This window comes from Tenrec ecaudatus, chromosome 2 (genome assembly GCF_050624435.1).
Source record: "Tenrec ecaudatus isolate mTenEca1 chromosome 2, mTenEca1.hap1, whole genome shotgun sequence".
Classification (NCBI taxonomy): Eukaryota; Metazoa; Chordata; class Mammalia; order Afrosoricida; family Tenrecidae; genus Tenrec; species Tenrec ecaudatus.
The window spans coordinates 194,505,947-194,512,361 of NC_134531.1; positions in this window are offsets into that span (position 1 = coordinate 194,505,947).

Consider the following 6,415-nt stretch of genomic DNA (forward strand, 5'->3'; position numbering starts at 1 on the left):
CTGGTCCTGCAGGGATCATCTGATCTGGATTCCGTGTGTTTCTGCTTCCTATCTGTATCAGTGTCCATCCTCTGGTCTAGTCAGCCTTGCAAGGTAGACTTGGGATCATGATAGTGAGGGGAAGAGGAAGCATTTAGGAACTACATCGTTGCTACATTGCACCCTATCTGACTCGTTTCTTCCTCGAGACCCCTCTGCAAGGGGATCTCCAGTGGCCTACAAATGGGCTTTGGGTCTCCACTCCGCACTCCTTGCCTCATTAACTATGGTAAGACTTTTTGTTCTGATGATGCTTGATACCTGATCCCTTCAACACCTCGTGATCGCACAGGCTGGTGTGCTTCTTCCATGTGGGCTTTGTTGCTTCTGAGCTAGATGGCCGCTTGTTTACCTTCAAGCCTTTAAGACCCCAGATGCTATATCTTTTGATAGCCAGACACCATCAGCTCTCTTCACCACATTTTCTTATGCACCCATTTGTCTTCAGCGATCGTATCATGGAGGTGAGCACACAATGATATGATTTTTTGTGCTTTGATGCCTGATAATTGATCCCTTCGGCACCTCGTGATCACACAGGCTCGTGTGCTTCTTCCATGTGGGCTTGTTACTTCTGAGCTAGATGGCCACTTGTTTACCTTCAAGCCTTTAAGACCCCAGACACTATATCTTTTGATAGCTGGGCACCATCAGCTTTCTTCACCACATTTGCTTATTCACCCACTTTGTCTTCAGTGGTTGTGTTGAGAGGGTGAGAATCATAGAATGCCAATTTATTAGAAGAAAGTATTCTTGCATTGCAGGAGTACTTGAGTGGAGGCCCAATGTCCATCTGGTACCTTAATACTAAACCTATAAATATATACACATAAATCTATTTCCCCATCCTCATATATAAATATATTTGCATATGTACATGTCTTTATCTAGACCTCTATAAATGCCCTTTGCCTCGCCTCCCAGCTCTTTCCTCTATTTCCCTTGACTTTCCTCTTGTCCCACTATCATGCTCAGTCCCCACCAAGGTTTCAGCAATTCCTCTTGGCTACATTACCCTTGATCATGCCCTACCAGGTCTCCCACACCCTCCTCACCATCGATTTGGATCACTTCTTGTTCCCTTATCCCTGGGTTTGTTAACACCATTACCTTTCCCCCCACTTTCCCCTCTCCCATGTATCCCCGGAACAGTTGGTCCCATTGTTTTCTCCTCCTGATTGTTCATCCAGCCTATCTTATTTAGACAGATCTGTGGAGATAATAACATGAACTAAACCAAGATAGAACAATGCTTCCTCCCCTCCACCCTTCCACCCCCACTATCATGATCCCAATTCTACCTTGCAAGTCTGGCTAGACCAGCGGATGTACACTGGTACAGATAGGAACTGGAAACACAGGGAATCCAGGGCAGATGATCCCTTCAGGACCAGTGGTGTGAGTGGCGATACTGGGAGGGTGGGTTGAAAAGGGGGAACCAATTACAAGGATCTACATATAACCTCCTCCCTGGAGTATGGACAACAGAAAAGTGGGTGAAGAGACACATCGGACAGGGAAAGATATGACAAAATAATTATTTATAAATTATCAAAGGTTCATGAGGGACCGGGGAGTGGAGAGGGAGGGGGGGTTAAAAAATGAGGACCTGATGCTAGGGGCTTAAGTGGAGAACAAATGTTTTGAGAACGATGAGGGCAATGAATGTACAAATGTGCTTTACACAATTGATGTATGTATGGATTGTGATCAGGGTTGTAGAACCCCTAATGAAATGATTTTTTTAAAGAAGATGGAAAGGATACACAGAATTGATGTACCAAAAAGAACTAGTTGACATTTAATCCTTTCAAAATTATACGGAAAGAAGTTCAAAGTACACTGAAATGACTAGTCAAAAAAATATCTGGGGATTGATGAAATACCAGTGAAATGTTTCAACAAACACTAGAAGCATTCACTCCTCTGGCTAGGAGATTTGGTGAATTGACTGCAAAAGATTCTTATGTGTACCCATTTCAAAGAAGGTAACTCAACACAATGCACAAATCACAGAATAATATAATTGATACTATGTACAAGTAAAGTTTTGCAGATCATCTAGCAAAGGTGACAGCAATACATTGACAGGGAGCTGCAGAGACTCGGGCCTAATACAGACGAGGACATGGAACAAGGTATAACATTGTTGATGTCAGATGCATCTTGGCTAAAATTAGAGAATACCAGAGAGATGTTTACTTATGTTTTGTTGACTACACAAAGAGTTTGACTAGGTGGATAATAATAAACTATGAATTAATTTGCGAATAGATCAAGAAGCTGTGCTAAGAGAAAAAGGGAATATTGCATGGTTTAAAATCAACACTGTGGAGTAGACTATCAATTGCTCATATGTAAGTTCAGGAAAAAGCGAAGGAAAGGAAAACAAGTTCACAGGAGCCAAAATACCATCTTGAATCTATCCCCCCTTTTGAGAAGAGCTCAGAACAGTTTTGATGTATTGAACACAAATGGCAGAAGACTTGATGAGCATAAAGAGTTGAGGACATGAAGACCATCATTCATGAAGAAAACAAAAGATCATTAAAAAGATAAAAATAAAGAAAACATCAAAGTTGATGTCAAAAGAGTCTCTGAAACTTGTTCTTAATTATAGATTAGTTAAAGCAAATGGCAGAAAGAATGAAGTCAAGAAGCTGAAGAGGAGATTTTCGAGGGCAGCTTGAGAAGACAAAGCCAAGTATTATAACAAAATGTGCAAGGACCTAGAACTAGAAACCAAAAGGAAGATCACACCCCACATATCTGAAGCTGAAAGAGCTCAAGAAAAAATTCAAGCCTCGGTTTGCAATTTTGGAAGAATGTATAGGCAAACTGAATAATGTAGGAAGTATCAAGAGAAGATGGAAGGAGTACGGAGTCATCTTACCAAAAAAAATCTAGTCAGCAGTCCCCCATTTCAGGAGGTAGCATATGAGCAAGAACTTCAGCAAAGTGCTGAAGTTCCAACTGCACTGCAGGTATTAGGCAAAAAAACAAGGCTCCAGGGACTGATGCCATACTCATGGAAATGTTTCCAAAGCTGAAGAAGCACTGGAAGCACTCACTCATCTGTGCAGAAAATCTGGAAGACAGCTACCTGATCAACTTACAGCAAGAAATCCATATTTGTGCCCATTTCAAAGAAACAGGATCCAATAGAATGCTCAAACTATAGAACTATATCACTGATATTGCACCCAACTACATTTTTGCTCACAATCATCCAACAATTGTTGCAGCATTACTTTGATGTGGAACTGCAGAAGTTCAGACCGATTCAGAAGAGGATGTGGAACAAGGGATATGTCAGAAAGATCTTGGCTAAAACAGAGACTACCAGAAAGATGTTTACTTATGTTCCATTGACTGTGTGGACCATAGAAAACTGTGGATAACCCCGAGAAGAATGGAAATGCAAGAACACTTTATGGTGCCCATCCAAAGCTAGTACATGGACTAAGAGGCAGTTGTGCTCACAGAACCATGGATCACTGCGTGGTTTAAAATAAGAAAAAGTGTTATAGCCTCTCACCGTCTACACAGCCCCTCCTCTATCCTAGGTTGGAATTAGATCAGGTGCGCCACATTTTCATTCGACTATACTTAGTACTATTGAGCCTCCTCAACATTCTCCAGGAGTCCTGCTCTTCAGCCTCTGAAATTTCAAATGGCCTACGATCTACGTTGCTGCTTTTTCTTCTGTTAGTTCCAGTCTGTTGTTTAATACTTCCAGTGAGTTTGTGCTATTCAGTTATTTTGTCATGCAGTTCTAATTTTTACTGTATAAAATTGATATTCTAATTTTGTTCATCCATTCCTTTAGCTCTTTATCTTCATTTTCCTTTCTTTTGTTGAACTTATTTAATTTTTATTAGGTCGTCTGATTTGTTCATTATTCAAGTTACCATAAGCATATTTTTTTCATCTTGTTCATTTCACTGGATCATCATTTCAAGTATTAAAACGTTCCTTGTCAAATTCCATTGAATCTGGGACATTTTCTCTTGCCCTGAGACTACGGTGCTTCAACAGCACAGATTTCCACGAGAGGTATCTAGGATGACACTGTCTTCAGATTTGCTGTCTCTCCAGCTCAGACAAGACTATGGTTTTATTTTTTCAGAAGTGAAAAAATGATTTGAACACATACACTGCAGTCTTTATTCTTTGACTTACCACCCCTCCCCCTCTTCTGTGGGAATGAACTTCTGCAAAATTCTCAAACTCACATGTATCCAGTTGATTCCACCTCACAGTGACCCTGTAGGACAGTGTAGAACTTCCTCTGTGGATTTCCAAGACTGTAACTTTTTATTGGAGAAGAAAGCACCCTCTTGCTCCAGCAAAGACGCTGTTGGTTTCAAACTGCTGACCCTCATCATTGGCAGCCCAATGAGTAACCGTTATGCCACCAGGGTTCCATGAGGAACTTCTTTAATGGCTTCCGAACAACTGGAAAATACTCCCTGAATAGAATGCCATGAGATGGATATAGGTCCCAATCCTTTATCATCATTCCCTCTTCCATTCTGGGTCTGGTCAGACCAAAGGCTGTGTTCAACTTGGTCAGAATGTACTTTTTGAAGGCTCTGCTGTATTAGCAATATTTGTCCTATTTATTTTGGAGCCAGCAGTGGGTCTTCTTCCAGTGCACAGATGGGAGAGCTGGATTAACTAGGGCTGCTGCAGCTGTGTGTCTTGGACAGTAGTTGGTGAAAGAGCCAGGGTCACCCTGAACAGTGTACCTGGAAAGTCTATTATTCATTTTTTAAATTTAAAAAATTTACATACCGTATATACTTGAATATAAGCTGACCTGAGTATAAGCCAAGGCACCTAGTTATTACCTGGGAAACCAGAAAAACTAATTGACTCGAGTATAAACCTAGGGTGGAAAATACAGAAGTTATTGGTGAGTTTCAATAATCAAAACAAATGAAAATAAAATTACTAAAAATTGAGACATTGGTGGGATAATGTATTTAGATATTTATTTTAAATAAAAACATAAATAAAAGCACAACAAGTCATTTAACATTAGTAAACCAGCACATTCAGTGGAAAATAGGTTCAACAAAAACAATAAGGTATCAACAGTGATACTTTAAGAGTACTATTCCCTGAGCTCAATCAGCAAACAAGCGAAAATGTAGAGTTAAAATCCTTCAAAACTGAATTTCTCATCATCATATCCCAATGCAGAGCTTCAGCTGGTATGAGTTCATCAGAGACGCTGTCCTCACTGAGCTCACCATCATCACCATCACTGCTGTCATTTTCATACAAAGCGCACTCTTCACTGCCATCCATAGCATTACTAAGACTACATTTCTGGAAGACACGTCACACCATGTCTTCTGGAATGTCTTCCCATGCATCTCGAACCCACTTTGCTATTAACTCTATGTCAGGCTTCATGAGATTTCCTCCTTTTGTTAGTCGGGCTTGACCAGATGACATCCATTCATGCTACATCCTTTGTACACGGTCTTTAAAAGGCTTATTCAAAGATACATCCAGAGGCTGCAATACAGATGTAAGCCCACCTGGAATAACAGCTAAAGTAACTTTACTAGATTTTGCCAATTTTTTTTATATCATCCGATTGGTGGGCTCTGAACATATCCCAAATAAGTAATGATGGCTTTTTCTTTAAGGCTGCTCCTGGTCATTGGTTCCAAATTTCTTCCAGCCATTTTTTTGTTCCGTCTTCATCCATCCAGCCTTTAACATGTGCATGCACAGTAATTCTTGGTGGGAAATCGATCTTTTTAGGCAAGGTCTTTCTTTTAAAAGTAATGACAGGACGCAGCTTAGTTCCATTAACCAAACATGATAGAACAACTGTAAAGTGGTTGTTTGTTTTTTCATTTCCTATGGTTTTGAGAAAAAATGGGGGTTTTTTCTCCTAAACTTGCCACAGTTCTCTTGCTTGGAAGATCAAAAGTCATGGCAGTTTCATCCATATTCCCAATATCTGCCAGGTCATAATTATAAATCCTTCTGTGTTTTATAATAAATGACTGGAATGACATAATTTTTTCTTCAAGGTCTTGTGGCAATTTCTGGGGAATCTTTGTTCTTTGTCTCAAACATAGTAGGCCAAACCTATTCACAAAACAGGTACACCATCCTGCTGACACAGCAAATTTTTCAATGCCTGGTGCTTTATATTTGTTATCCTTAGCCATTTGTAGAACACATATGCAGATTCCCATGCGTGTTATGCAGTAACCATTTTGACGTCACTCCATAACCCATTTATGCAGTTCACTCTCTATAGCCCAATAAAAAGACATTAAACCACGACGACGAGCTTTTTTTTTTAGCTTTTGGAATCTGTTCCAAGCCAACCTTCATTTTCTGCCAC